Source organism: Sciurus carolinensis, chromosome 11, assembly GCF_902686445.1.
Source record: "Sciurus carolinensis chromosome 11, mSciCar1.2, whole genome shotgun sequence".
Lineage (NCBI taxonomy): Eukaryota > Metazoa > Chordata > Mammalia > Rodentia > Sciuridae > Sciurus > Sciurus carolinensis.
The window spans coordinates 122,390,899-122,407,481 of NC_062223.1; positions in this window are offsets into that span (position 1 = coordinate 122,390,899).

Genomic DNA, 16,583 nt, shown 5'->3' on the forward strand with positions numbered 1-16,583 from the left:
CCTATCACGAAGGAGCTGGTGGGTGGCTATTGATCTGGCAAATGCTCCCTTCCCACCTCTAAACATGTTAGTAAAAACCACCAGAAGCATATTATCATTTTGATGAACCAATATTCTATTGAACACTCAGCACATTGTTCCATACTTTTAACATTAACATTTTATTTTATGAAGAAGGAGGAGGAATAGGAGGAGGAGGACAGAAAGAAGTGTTTTGAGTCAAGGTCAGAGGGAGAGAAGCAGGGGGAAAAGAAACATTCAGAAAGACATTCAGAAAGATATTAGGAACTTTGTCATCCGCAAGATGATATATATTTTTTTAAATCTATTCATGTGATTTTTGCTTTCATCCTTCCTTATATACAACATTCCCTCTCAATGAGACTTAGAATTTTACATTAAGGATTTGTAGAGACAGTACTCAAGAAATGGTTTGTGAAAAGTTTCTATCGTTTAAGGGAAGAAGAATATGCAGGACTAGGGCAGAGGTAAAGAGTGAGGGAGGAGAGGAAGGAAGGAGGAAAGCAGGAAGAAGCGAGGGGCAGGGGAGACAGGAAGAGAGTGGGCACTGTGGTTGTAAATGTCCCAATGGCCTTTCGCTTACAGTTGCACCTCACTGAAGCAGGAACAGGGATATGAGGAATGGTAAGAACACCCAGCTGAGGATGGAAAAATTCCAAAGAGAAGGGCTTCTCAAATAACACCATTCTAGGAGTAATAATGTTGTGGGAGATAGACTGGTCAAGAAGCAGCAAGCAGTGCTCGGAGAGGAGGAGAACTATTTTACACCGGCAGGTCCAGAGGAAAACAAAAACTCCAAATTCTGAGCCCTGAGCCACAGTTTCTCACAATATTTGTAGGTTATTTGATGTCATCTTAGACCCATCCTATCATTGAGGCTTTTTCCTCTTTTTTAATCTATGTGACTGAAGGCCTTGTGCAGGGTCTCTAACATAAAGGATGTTCACAGAACAGATAAGAAGAAACAGCTCTTTTCACAGACATCTATTACATTTTAGGAGGGAGTAGTCAGACAATGTAAAAGGTATGTTCTTGACAATGTGAAAGGTAGGCAGCCATGGTTAATTAGGCTTCCTGGAGAAAGGCGGAGAGAGGGTAGTGGAACTGACCCTTCTCCAGGCATTGGTCTCTTCCCATCACGATTTTGTAAATTTCATTTCACAACCAGGTCAGGTTTTGCCATCACATTTTCCCCCCTTTGATGCCCTTTTAAACTCTTTTAAGGGCATCACCTTTGTCCATGTTCTCCAAGTTAATCCACTGGTAACTCTGGAGGACCATTTGGAATTTCATGGCCTCTGAGCAGGAGGAGACAAATCAGGTCAGTATGTTAAGGATGCAGGAACCAAACAGGAGTGCCAGGAGGAACATGACAGTAAAATAGACCAAAGTGGAAAATAAGAGTATTTCATTTATTCCAGTTAGCAATAGGTTCCTTAAACTTCTGCCAGGCGTAGATTAGTCAGCTTTCAGAGTGACTGAAGAAGGCCTGTTGTCCTTGGGGGCCTGTAAGGGTGTTGCTTGCTCACTTTGGATGATCAGCTTGCCAGGTACAGTTGGATCAGGCTAGTTTTACCCTGCTGTGATGAATCCAAGGGACCACCTTGTCTATCTTTACTGTAGTAGGGCTGGATAAAAAGACAGTGAAAGAACTCCTCCAAAGAAACTTTAGGAATTGGACTTGACTTTATTATTACTAAAAAAAAAAAAAAAAAAAAAAAAAAAAAAAAAAAAATTAGCATCTCCTGGTTTAAAGGGGTGGGCATGATGCTTTTTAATTTTAGATCTTTTTATATACCTCTTATAATGAGAGGAGGGTTCCTACAGAGAATCTCATAAGGGGAGAATCCTGTCTGCCTAATAGGGCCTGACCTTAATAACAGAGCAACTGGCAACATTTGATCCAGTGTAGGTGGTTTCCTGATATAGTTAGTTGTAACTTCCTGGTGATCTCTAACCCCTTTGTTATCAATTGTGCCACCTTAGCTATGAATGCTGGCCCATGAGTGGTTGTGCTTTGTAACTCTCCTGCCAGGTGTTTAAGACTGACTTGGTCAAAATCGATCTTGTTTCTATCCACTGTTAAGAATCAGCTGAAATTTCTCAGGGAATCACTCTTGGGAACTTGTGAGAAGTCTCTTAGCTTCTCTAGTGCCATCAGCTAGGATAGGTCAAGGTCTTGGCAATTACATATGGCTTCCCTTGGAAGCTTTAGGGAGTCATTTTCCTTTCCAGTGATTTCCCCCCTGCTCTTTGCAGAATGTACACTGGTTGGCTTCCTATTATCTAGGGTCCCATTGATCCCTCTGATCAGGAGGTCATGTGGCCCAGAGTTGTAAAGCCCTTACAGAAGTCCCTTTTCTTCCCTGGGTTCAAGCTGACCTCAGAGGGCAAGAGTCAAATATTGACTATTTTTCTTGGTCATTTTTATCTTTAGTCTCTAAGTTTTGGTTTTAATCATACAGCAGACCAGTTTTACCAGTCTTAAAGTAGGAGTACTGGGTTTTAACTTTAAAGTCTATAATTTTATAGTTATTTACCCCTTGCATTTACTTGGGGTCAGTATTATACTGGAAGTCAGTCTTATAATTTGTTTAGCCTATAACTGATGGCTCATCTCAAATTAACTCTGGTTATTATATTAGAAGCTGTGCTTCTATAAAGTATTAACAGACAACAGCTATAAAGTTTAAAAGAAATATAAAATGAAATTAACAAGAGTAAAAATATATTTAGTTTATATTATAAACCCCAAAAACATAATTTTGTAATCCTAAACCTTTAATTAGTTATACATTATATATTTTTTTTAAATTTTAAGATCAAAATAATCCTTATAACAAAAGCCTATTTTTTGAACTTAACTTTAAATGAATTTCAGTGGTTATCCCTACATGGATTAAGGTGAGAGGCAGAGTTTTAACTCAGGTGTGATGGCCTGTTGACAAAACTTAGGGTAAAGTGTTTTAGTTCTGAAACTGATCTTCACCTCTTCCTCAAATATTTTATAAAGTCTTCATATATAAATAATTTCATGAGTCTATATGAATCAGTTAACATTGCATTTGAAACATGAATCAAACAAAGGTTAGGAGGGATTTTAACTTTCCTTTTCTGGAAAAATGGCAGAATGTTTTCATGTTTTACAATGTCATCTTTAAGCAGATCAGGTTCTCCTTGTTATCTTTCAAAAATGCATTTAAATTTCAATTCCAGTGTGAAGAGTAACACAAAATTGTATATATAGCTTATCGATAACAGGTTATTTTATCCAGCTGTAAAACATCAAATACCAACCAAATAAATACCAACCAAATTTGTCATCTCTGTACAAATTTGAGACTTTTGCTACAAATAATTTTAGTTTGGAAAACACCACTTGTCAAAGTGTTCTCCTAAGTTTTACATTTAACTAAGCTTAACTTTTAAAATATTTAGAATCTAGAGAGTACGGTAACAATAATCATAGGTTTGCATGGGTTAACAAAAAATCAAGGGACAGCCTTAAATCTCTTATACATATAGGAAGTGCTGTTAATGATCAGAAATTGACTTAGTCAAACAAGTAAACAGATATAAGACAGATCTTCAAATGACAGTATGGCCCTTGTATGGCTATGTACAAAAAAGAGCACTTATTGGTTATCTTGCCAGTAAACTTCCATAAACTTTTATTTTATACATTTTTTAGATGTCAATGAACCTTTATTTTATTCATTTATTTTTATGTGGTGCTCAGAAGCGACCCCAGTGCCTCACACATACCTAAACAAGCATTTTACCACTGAACCACAAACCCAGCCCCTCATTTTATAAACTTTTACATAACACTTAGACAAGGCCTAGGCAGATATAGTTTTCAGATGCATACATGTACCTAGTCACATATATTGTCATGACCTAAATAACAGCGGTTAGTTTAACCAGTTACAAAGTAATCATTTAAGACTTTAAAACAGTTACAAATCCTAGTTCCTTTAAGACTTAGTTTCCCTAAGTAATAAAAACCTAACAAATACAAATACAAGAAAATTATCTTGATAGGTAAAAGCAAACCAATGTTTTAGATTCTGTTTCGTATCAGCATATTAAAGTTCAAATAACTGTGCTAATTAAAACCAATTTAATTACAAACACAAACTTTGGAGACTTACCTTCTACAGACATTCTGTGACTTACTTAGACATTTGCAACTTGCTTACATCCTTAGTTTTGTCCTCTCGTCTTGGACTTTAGCACAAGAATATTAGTTTACCAGACAAAATACTTCCTCATTCAGAAACATTTCTTTTACTTTCTAAAATATTTTCATACCTATAACTTTATCTTTTTTTAGTTTCAGACCCTTTTTAAAATTTATATTTTGAAACAATCCTTATGAATGTTATCTATATATTTAATTCACACAACAAATTTTATCCCAGAAGAGAGATCAGACAATCTAGTACATACAAAAGCCTTCCTTAATCTATTTCTCCCAGGTTGTAGTCAAAGGGTTGGAGCACAGGATATTTTTGAGCCTGATCCGTCTTCCTTATCTTCAACATAATGTCATCAACTTTGAGTTCCCCACTGTCAATTGTACCCAGAGGCTCCTTTTGGGACTTTCTCTTATACTGGGCATATTGATATGCAATGAAGGAGGCCCTTTCCATCCTTTTCTTAAGGCTTCCTTGAAGATTCCTTTGCAGAAGCTGCCTACAAAACACACGTTGGCGTTAGTTCCTTTTTCTTTTCTGGGTACAGTTACTTATTCTGCCAGTTTCCCCAGGCATTTAGTTTGATGGAATATGATTATAGCAAGAACTACCTTGCCCCAGTGATTGATGCCCCCTGGCCAAATGGGGTGTCCTATCAGATCTTAAAAGGGGAGACTATTCCTGTCCCCAGGTCACAAACTAACAGTGCTGAAAACCATTGCCACATCCTTTGTGGCCAGCAGCTTGCCTTCCCCAGGGGAAAAGGGGCTGGAAGGCAGGGCAGAGACCAGATTCTCTAACCATTTTTCTATAGCCCAGGCAGCTTTTCTGGTATATATATATATTTTCCCCCTGTTTAGTTCTGGTGTTCTTGACCACGGGGAGATGATCTGTGGCTGCCTGGGCCAGGCTAAGAAACAATATTGGGGGTGCCAGCACTGGGTTTAAAAGACTGAAATCTTTTTTAAAAACCTTTTCTTCTGCTTTCCTGCTATCCTTGCACACCAGAGGCAGTGACTTTTGGCACATTTAACTTAGTGCCTGACTGTTCAGACTCCTAATCATGCAACCAAATAAATGCCTGTACATACAGAATCTCTTTCATATATTTTACCCCTGACAGACCAACTTCAACTGTAAGATTGTGTAATTATCCAGAGAACCATTTAAAGGCCAGATAATGACAGTGATACATCTTTCTCTTAAACAGGCCCATACCTATAGGTCACCCACTCAGCCAAGATTTTTTAAGAGACTACTGGTAAGATCAATATAATATGGCCCACATTCTAAGGGTCCAGTAGCATATTAGAAAAACAGATAAACAAGAAAGAATCACCAAAACTAGGATGACAGGTGAGAACCTTTAAAACAGACAAACTAGCACATACAATTTTTCCTTAGCTCGGACAGTGAAGGACACAGTGAGGATTGGGAGCCTCTGCAGCTGGCTCAGACTCTTCTCCCCCCTCACTGCTGACATCATTCCTGGGTCTGGGAGTGTTGGCCTTGAGGGACCTAAAGTTTGAGTCAGAATACTGAAGGATTCTTGGGACCAAATAAAAAAACAGTACTTTATCATCCTCTGAGGTTTTTTCCCCCCTTCTTTTAATCTTTGTATGTAGAACATACATGAAAGTAGAATTTTAACCCTGAATCATCTTGCTTTTAGTGAAGACCAGAAACAAAGCAATCGTAAACTTTCCATTGACCAAGAATTAAAAAAACACATTTATGATATTTATCCCATTTATATGAAATCTGATTTACCCATTTTTAACTTAGGTTACCCATGAAAACCAAGTTTAGTTAACATCTTAAGTCATCCTTTTTTGGAGGAAAATCCTAGAATCAATGGACATTAATTACACTTTAAACAATTTATGGAAAAAAACACCCTTCATTGTTTGATCACCTAGGGGAGGAGGGAAAGTGTGAACCAGTGATTTTAGAGACATCTTTATTTTTATCTCAAATCATTTTAAGTCACATGAACTTAATTTTTTTTTAGTATGAGAGTTAACCCTTGAACAATTGGCCTCTGAATAAAGACTCAGAAAAAAAAGCAGAGGGCAATAAATTTCAGTGAGACAAAACAAGACTAATTGGTTCAGGAGAAAAGATGAATTCATCATAAAAAAAATAGAAAAGATAAAGACTAAAAAATGACACAACCGTAATTACATATGGAACAACTTTCACAAGTATTTTCACCCTCACACACACACTCAGGAATTTTAAAACACTGTCCCCATACTGATGACTCCCTTGCTGGAGTCCCTGATTCCTGTGGGCCCATGGCAGTTGGCCTATGGGAGGTGATTCAGCTCCCCTTCTGTCCTACAGACAGGCCCGACTGAGGTTCCAGGTCCTGGGATTTTCCCTTTATCCTGATGATTGTGCAGGTGTTGGTCCAACTCTCCAGGGAGTCCAGTGGCAGTCACTGCTGGGAAGGTGCGGGTCCCCCAGGTGAAGGAGGTCCCAAAGCTCCTGGGTGGTGCCGTCTCCTTTGATTCGAGGGGCACCACACCCTCCAGCATAAGCAACCAGAAGCACCCGTGACACAAAGGGCCCGCATGATTGCCACTTCCGGGTCAGGAAACCGAAATGTTGTGGGAAACAGACTGGTGGAGAAGCAGCAAGCAGCGCTCGGAGAGGAGAATTTTATTTTACGATGGCAGGCCTAGAGGAAAACAAAAACTCCAAATTCTGAGCCCAGAGTCACAGTTTCTCACATTATTTGTAGGCTATTTGATGTCATCTTAGACCTCTCTTGTCATTGGGGCTTTATCCTCTTTTTTAATCTATGCGACTGAAGGCCTCGTGCAGGGTCTCTAACATAAATCATGTTCACAGAACAGATAAGAAGAAACAGCTCTTTTCACAGACATCTATTACATTTCAGGAGGGAGTAGTCAGACTCTTAAGGCGGTTCCTGACGATGCAAAAGGTAGGGACCATGGTTAATTAGGCTTCCTGGAGAAAGGCGGAGAGAGGGTAATGGAACTGACCCTTCTCCAGGCATTGGTCTCTTCCCATCACGTTTTTTGTAATTTCATTTCACAACCAGGTCAGGTTTTGCCATCACAATAATGCTCAGAGGCAGGTGGAAGGGCTGCCGCCACAAATCAAATGTAGTACTTGTTAACAAGTACTGGAAATCAGAGCTAGGTGACGACATGACTCTGTCTTAAAAGATATCAGCTAAATCCTATCTTGTCACTCTCATTAATTTGATTTTTGTCTTTGGGCAAGTGACTGTTACTTCCCTGGGAGTCATTTTCTGATAAATCATTGCTATAGATTATTTCTCGGCCCTCTCAGTTCTAACATTCATCCTCCATTCATTCACTCATTCTTCCTTCGATCAATAACTCAGTCACTAAACATCTTGCCGAGCACTCCACATGGCACTAGCAATACAACAATACAGAAGAAGAATCTTTGCTTTCAAAAAACTACAGTCTAATGAAGGCCGCAGACGTTTTATTAAAAACCTGCACAGTGTGCAATAACAGAGATTCATGAACACTGCAAGGGTGAGACAGGTTGGAAGAGACCTGTGTTCCCTTCTCACATGTAAATCTGAGCCACTCAATCTCTCTTCCATTCAGAGATACCTAACAACTAGAAATATTTGGAAGACAAAGTATTCCTAATCAGACATTAAATCTTTTTTAAGTTCTTGGAGAAAAATAAGTTATCTCAATAGGAAGAAGATTTTAAAAAACCCTGACCTATTTTATTAGTTTTTATGGTGTACATATTCCCTGTAGATCTAATTTTAAGCTACTGATGTGACATTCCTGACCACGGAATTGGAAAGAGATGCACACATTGGTCTCATGGGTCCATACAAGCCAGCTCCAGCACTACAGTGCTTATTTATTTATTTTTTTTCCCAGAGCCCCTAATGTAACCTGGGCTCCTCAGCCATATTCCAGGGAAGTGCCAAAGAAGATCAGGCTTCAGGAGGCAAAAGATATTTTGGGGTGTATCTTCACGATGATCTGTATGGGGAATACTTCACACCTTAGGTGCAGAAAATCTTGGAGTAGAGGGAATGGGTCACTTTCTGAATCCCTGGACACCTTGTCCTTGCCTGGGAGTGGCTGGTCTGTTTTAGTCCCTGCTTGCAGTCACAACATAAAGCAAGACACCGCTTCCCCTGAAAGAGTTTCTATGGCAACCTCACCCAGCAGGCAAAGAACAGCGCTCTAAGCTTCAGCCAGAAGATTGAGAGATAAAAATAAATTCTGATTAATCCAGGACCCATGTTCGACTAAGACTCAGGAATTACCTGAAACAGGAAACCAACCAGGGGGAATTTTCATATTTCTATTGCCTTTCTTCAGAAAAATAAATCCCATACATAGCAAATGAACTGGGGCTTTGCCTTCATTATTATGGCTCCTTGAAAAGCAGAGCCATTTGCACAAGGCTGGATTCAGCCTGTAGTTTTGAAGTCTTGCTGCTTGCACCTCATATTGCAAAAGGGTCTGTGGCCTGGGAGTTGATGTGGCCACAGGAAAACAGGGAGGGTGATTCATTGTTCAGAGTCGATTGTCACATCCCTGAGACTTGAATTGCAGCCCCACAGACACATGAATCGATGACTCCTCTGTATTTCTTAATTTTCTTACCTTCAAGAAACACCTTCCCTGACCACCTTACAAGTGAACAGTGCGTCTCAAGGAGGTCACAGATATGGAACGTTTAAAAAAAAAAAAAAAAAAGCGCTTCTATGCAAATGTAGGTTGTGATGATGACTATTATTAATTTGCCTTGGGCTTAGGTGAGGGAGGAAGTGGAGGAGGAAAGAGAGCTGCTCTCCCTGGCAGGCAGGGGCTGCAGTTGTCCTTCAGCAGGGTGCTGGTTCATTCTCCACCCATGCTCAGGAACTGGACCACCACCCCTGCTGCAGGCGAGCTCTGTGTTCTCAGACTAGAACCAGGTTCTGCTGCACCCACCCTCACAGAGATGTTCTCATCCCACTCCTACTCCCTAAGCCCAGAGCTCTTGCTTTCTGCGCTCAGCTGTCAGTGAGCCCACAGCCTCCTTCTTGAACTCTGCACCCCACGTTTTGCTCAAGGCATATTATTTTTCTCCTGCCAGTTCTAGGGCTGTGGCCTACTTGCCTCCCTTCTATTTCACTGTTGCTTCCTTTTAGAGCTTTCATTTCATGCTCACCTCCATCTACAGTAGAGGGGAGAGGCTCTCTGTCAGTCATTAATGCTAACTAAGATGTTTAAAATTGGGGGGGAGGTAGGTTATTTTTTAAATTAAAAAATTCTTATTTTGTTTTTAGTTGCACAGTTTTTTTTTTTTTTAAACTTTGCATTTTGAAACCATTACTGATTCACAGGAAGTTGCAAAAATAGTGCAAATAATCCCATGTACTCTTCACCCAGCTTCCAGTGAGGACGACTTCCCGAGCTGTGGTACAACCAAAAGCAGAAGGCTATACCTGTTAATTGACTTTCCCCATTTCTCAAAACCCAAATTCATTTATGCGTTTGTGCATAATTCTATGTAATTTTATCCATGCATGTACAGATTTGTATAACCACCCCTCTGATTAAGATCTAGAACCATCAGCACAAAAGAACGTCTCTTTGTAGGAATGCTTCTGCCCACTCCACTCCATTCCTGTCCTCTAGCAGCTGCTACTCTGTTCCTCATCTCTATATTTTTGTCATTTCTAGGATGTTCTATTAAAAGTACCATGCAGTATATAACCTTTGTGATTGACATTTTTTTTCAGTAAGTAAAATGCCTTGAAAATCCCTTCAGGTTATGACATGTATCAATAGTTCATTCTTTTTTTTAATTAATGAATAGTACTCCATTGTGTGGATATCTGGAAGTTTGTTCAACCACTCTCTTAGAGCAGATTTTATGGTTTTTACAAGAGTTTTGCTATTATATATAAAGCTGTTATGAGCATTCATGTGTGAAAGTAAGTTTTTATCTCTCTGTGATAAATGCCCAAGAGTGAAACTTCTGGGTTATATGTATGGCAATTACATGTTGAATTTTATATATAAAAACTGTTTTCCAGAATGGCTGTAACATTTTACATTCCCACCAGCAATCTATGAGAGACCCAGTTTCCCTACATCCTTCTCAGCTTTTGGTGTTGTAACTATCTTTCATTTCAGCCGTCCTAAGCAGTGCATACCCATGTTGCATTGTGGTCTTAACTTGCTGATAGCTGATGATGTTGAGCATCTCTTCATGTGCTTTTTTGGCATCATTATCTCCTTTTTGAAGAAGGAGATAATGCACCACCCAAGGCTTTGTGCATGTGAGCCAAGCACTTTTCTGCACATTTCATAGTTGTTCTCTTTTTTAATGTTGATTTTTGAGGATTTTTTTTTTTTTTGCATAGTCTTGATACAAAAGCTTTATTGGAGTCAGATTTTACAGTTATTTTCTCCCAGTATGCAGCTTGTCTTTTAATCCTCCTGAGAAGCTCAATCACAGGACAATGGTCCTCAGTTCTGATGAGATTCAGTTCATTATTTTTTTCCTTTAAGTATTGTGCTTTTGTTGATACATCTAGTTACTTGCCAAGTCAAAAGATTTTCTCTATTGTTTTCTTCTAAAAGTTTTATAGTTTCACATTTAAATCTGATACATTTTGATTTAATTTTTGTATCTGGTATGAGGTTTATGTCAAACTTAATTATTTTTGCCTATAGATATCTGATTGTTCACTACTGTTTATTAAAAAAGCTATCTTTTCTCTATCAAATTGCTTTTATACCCTGTCAAACATAATTGAGCACATTTATATCGGTCTGTTTTGGGGTTCTCTATTCCATTCACTGGTCTCTGTGTCTGTTTCTTCAGCAATATTACTTTATCTTAATTATTATATCTATATAAGTCTCAGCATTAAGTAGTGATTCCTCCAACTCTATTTTACTTTTACAAAATTGTTGAACCTCTTTTATTCCTCTGCCTTTGCATGTACATTTTATAATAAACTTGTTGATATCTTTACTATATTGAGTCTTGTAATCATGAAACTTACATGCATCTTTGCTTATTTAGATTTTCTTTGATATCTTCATTAGCATGTTTGTATTTTGGAGCATATAGACCTACATATGTTTTGCTAGATTAATACTTATGTACTTCATTTTGGGAGAGCAATTATAAATGTTACTGTTCTTAATTTTTGTTTTCCAAACTTATTAAAGTAAAGAGAAGTTTTTTGTTGGGATTTCTGTGTGGACAATCTTGTCATGTGCAAATTTAGATGGCTTTAGTCTTTCATTTCATATCACTGTGCCTTTCATTTCCTTTCTTTCATACTCTAATTAGGACTTCCTCTGTTAAATAACAGTAGTGAGAGTGAGCATCCTTGCTAAATTCCTAATTTCAGAACCTTCAGTCTTTGAATGTAAAGCATAGTGTTAGTTTTAGATTTATATAGACTTTTTTTTAAGTTTAGAAAATTCCCCTGTAGTCTGAATTTTGTGAGAGATTTTTGGTATGAATGGATGTTGAACTTTTTTTATGTTTCTTTTCTTTATCAATTGATTCACTTTCAAATATCAAATCAGTCTTCCTGCTTATTTTAGCCCTTACCCTACTTGGTTGTGGGATATAATTCTTGGGTTTGAGAGGCTAGAATTTTATTTTTAGTATTTTTGTATCTAATCTAAATTCATGAGAAATATTAGTCTCTTCATTTTTTTTTGACTGGTTTTAATATTAGGATAATACTAGCCTCAAAATATATTGGGAAGAGGTTGTGGTGCTGGGGATTGAACCCAAGGCTTTGTGCATGTGAGCCAAGCACTCTACCAACTAAGCTATACCCCCAGTCCTTATGTTAATTTAAAAAAAAAAAGTTTGGTGAAATTCTTCACAAAACCATTTTGGCCTGAACAGTTCTTTCTTGAAAGTTTTCAAATTACATATTGAATTTTTAAAATAGTTGTAGGATTATTCAGATGATCTATTTTATGTTGAGTGAGGTCTTTATCATTTATGAAATTCAAAATATGGGTTTTTCAGAAAGCAGGACCTGAAGCAAAAGTTTATGGGTTATTCCTGGGTTAGGTGTTTAATCACAGGGAGCAAGAATGAGAGGAAAGGAAGTAAGATGGGAGGAGGGACCAGTATGAGGATATGTTACTGAGTTAACCTGAAACAGGACTGGGTGCTGGATTTCACAAAGTCTCCAACGCTAAAAATGACTATTTCTTAGAACAGTTTCTCTGGGGGAGGAAGAGAGAAGAATTTATTCACTGGTGACCATCTTACACTAGTTAGAGTTTGTTAATTTCTCCCATGCTTTTGAACAGCATATGTGTTAAGTGTCTGCCTAGTTCAATGCTGTCTCACTTTGGGGTGAACAGGGAATCTCCTGGGCAAAAGCTAAGTGATATCTACTTAGGCAACGCATGGTTGCACTGATCCTGCATGAAGTTGCTCAGTTGAACAGAGTTGTTTGCTACAATAAGTAGGACTGAAACAAGTGAGATGTGAAGCCAAGAGGATATTAAATGGGCAGAAGAGTTGTCTGAAATGGTTTAAAAGTGAGAGGAAAAAGATTTAGAAATACAGCATGCAGTTTCCCCAGAAAACAACAAACAAACAAGCATTTACACTATGTATGTATCAAAATATCACATTTTACCCAATAAATATGTACAGTTATTATGTGAGATAATACCCATACAGTTATTATGTTTGGGGTTAGCTTTTCATTGCTATGAAAAAATGCCTGAGACAGACAACTTAAAAGGAGGAAAGATTTACTTTAGCTTATGGTTCAGAGGTTTCAGTCCATGGTCACTAGGCCCCATCACTTTGTGCTTGTAGTGAGGCAGAACATCATGGTAGGGAGCACCAGATAAAGCAAAACGTCCTGCCTCATGGTGGCTGGGAAGCAGGGAGAAAGAGGAGGCAGCTTGGTTCTTTGGCATGTCCCCAGTGATGTAGGCAGGTCTCCACTGATGTAATTTTCTTCCTCTGGGCCCCACCACCGATGTTTCCAATAGCACCACAGACTGGCATCCGAGCCTCCAGCACATGAACCTTTGGGGGCACTCCAGATCCAAACGGTAATAGGTGTCAACTAAAAATAAAAGAGATTAAAAGATGATAAATATTTTAAAAGTTTAAAAATAAGTCAGTAGTTGGGTAGATTTCAAGATATCTCAGAAAATACTTCTAATATTTCTACTTGGTCTGTACTTGGAATATGAGTGAAGTTTGACCTGTCTTTCTCATACCATCCTCCTTCCTATGTACCTTCATCTTGTGTATCTAGGAATGGGATTTATCAATCTTCTACTCCCTCAGAGAGGACCCCTTCCCACCTGAGATATTCCACATTTCTCTCTGTGAAGGAATTCCCCTGTATTTTATCAGGGAGGTATTGATGCTTCCAGATCCTTTAGGGTCTTAAGTCACTCAAGACAAGTGTGTCTGCTCTGAATGGTTTTCCTAAGTTCCATTTGTAAAGCCAGTGTAGGTCTGAGACTAAATATTCCTAATTCCCTGGTTCTTAGCCTAGAAGGGCACCTAAGAATCATTGAATTATGCCTATGTTCCTTGGTAGGACAAAGCCTCTATAAGCCTAAACCAATGAGAGTTTATTAAAACTCTACATATTATTTTTATCAAAATATTACATGTATATAACTTTAAAGGCAAATACTACTACAAGGTCCATAATAATAAAATCTCTCCCTTGCTTTTTCTCTGCATCTAACTTCCATCCTCTCAGGACAACCACTTCAATCTGTTTCTTCTGATATTTTCTTCCGTATTTCAGGGCAACATGTTTGTGGTGCTATATCTTTATTTAAATTCTAGGTGTATGTCTCAATTTCCTTTTACAGAGAATGAGGGTTTAGCACACACACACACTCTGCTTCTGCTTCCTCCATCCTTCCACTCTGGTACAAGGGATGATATCCCTAGCATTTAGTAATTGCTGGAAAACACACAGGGAAGTTACCACCTTTTGTGTCACAGCAGTGCCTATTGGATGAATATACTTTTTTAGAAATTCATTTAATCAGTAAGTGGCCTAGGATAGTAGGCAAATGCCCAAATTTTGAAGCCAAACATCATGGCCCCAAAAATTGCTTCTGCCACTTCTTGCTGTTAAATCTCAGGAAAATTACTTAATATCTCCTTGCCCTTTGTGGGGGACAATAGCAGCTACCTCACAAACTTTTTGTAAAGGTTAAATGAGTATAGGTAAAGCATTTAGAGTTGTGCCATAGGCCTTATATAGGCTTGCTAGTATATTAATTTTGTGATTATATTGTTAATATGTAAGACAATTCTGTTGAGCCAAGAGAATACGATAGTTGTATTTCCTTTCTTGTACCATTTATAATTTATTTTTAAGTTAATAACTGCCTTATTTTAAAATTTATTTACCTTTTTAAGACCAACATTTTCATTTTTCAAAAGAAGTACAAATTTCTTTCCTAATATATTTCTATACAGGCAGATGATCAATTATTGCTCCAGTTCCATCAGCATTTTTTTCTCTCTCCTGGATATATGACTTTTGGAATCCTTTGTAATCCTTTTTTAATCTGGACTGTCTGTTTTGTAAGCCTGTAATAACAACTGCAATCCTGGGGTTTTTCATTGCAAATCTACAAAGTTGGAATCTCACTGCCTGATGTGTCTTCTTTCTTGGTTTATTTAATCTAGGGTTTCTCAGCCTCTATATTGTGACCATTTTGGATCAGATCATGTTTTGTTGTGGAGGGCTTTCCTGTGCCTTGCAGTATTCAGGAGCAATTAGCCCTACTGCCGCTGGATCTCCCAATTTGGGACTACCCAAAATGTCTCTAGACATTGCCTAACATCCCTGGAGGGCAAAACTGTTTTCAGTTAAGAAGTTCTGGATACTTCAGGTTACTGAATCACATTTGATAATACCTTCCTAAGAAGTGCTGCATAATTTTTTTGAGACCTTGTATATCCTAAGTCTTTATTCTAACCTTATGTTTGACTGCTAACTGAGTGTAAAGACATAGATAGACACCTCACGTAAGATATTGAAACTGTTTTAGTGAATTTTGGTTTGGGCATATCTAGTTTTTTTTTTTTTTTTCCTTTTTTCTTTGTGTTATTAGAACTTTATGGTTATACAGAGCACTTGGTTTCATCCTGCCAAACATGCATCGATTGTAGTTCATGATCCTCCCCTTTTCTCTCCCATCCTCCCTCCCTTCTCTCATTCTCCTTCCTCTACTCTACTAGACTTCCTTTCACTCATCTATTAATTTATATTTGATTAGTTCTTTATGTAATCCTATCCTTCTCTCTCCCTTTCCTTTATTTAACTCTAGCTTCCACTTATGAGAGAAAACATTAAACCTTTGAATTTCTGAGTTTGGTTAATTTCACTTAGAATGATATTCTCCATTTCCATTCATGTACTGACAAATGCCATAATTTCATTCTTTTTTATGGCTATGTAGAACTCCATTGTGTGTGTGTGTGTGTGTGTATATATATATATATATATATATATATATATATATACCACAATTTCTTAAACCATTCATCTATTGACTTTATAAAAAGTGTTTGGGAGTATTCTGTCCCTTTAAATTTCATGAGCCTATTTTGAGAAAGACTGGTGTTAGTTCTTCTGTAAAGTTCTCACAGAACTCTGATGAGAATCTATCAGGTCCTGGGCTTTTCTTTTTTGGAGGTCTTTTAATTGCTATTTCAATTTCCTTACTTGATATTAGTCTGCTTAGATTTTTTATATCTTCCTGATTCAATTTGGACATATGTGCTTAGAAATTTGTCAATGTCTTCCAGATTTGGTAATTTATTAGAATATAAATTTTCAAAATAGGTTCTGCTAATCCTCTGAATTTCAAAAGGGCCCGTGGTTGCCTTTTTCATCTCTGATCTTACTGAGTTGCATTTTTTCACTCTTTTTTTTGGTTAGTTTGACTAAGGGTCTGTCAATTATATTTATCTTTTCAAAAAACCAACTCTTTATTGCATTGATGCTGTGATTGTTTTCTTAATCTCAATTTCATTGATTTTTTTACTCTGATCTCAATTATTTCCTATCTTCTAATGGTTTGGGAATAGTTTGTTCTTTTTCTGGGGACTTGAGACAGAACATGATCTTATTTAGTTGGGATCTGTCAAATTTTTTTAATGTTGGCACTCAATGCTATAAAATTTCCTCTTGGAACTGTTTTATACTGTCTCAGAGATTTTGATATGTTGTATCTTGGTCCTCAATAATTTCTAAGATTTCTTGATTCTCAGGTTTGGTCTTTTAAAGTTGTCCCAGAGTTCTTTTATATTCTTGTCATTTTCTATAATTTTTTTCCCTTTATTGCA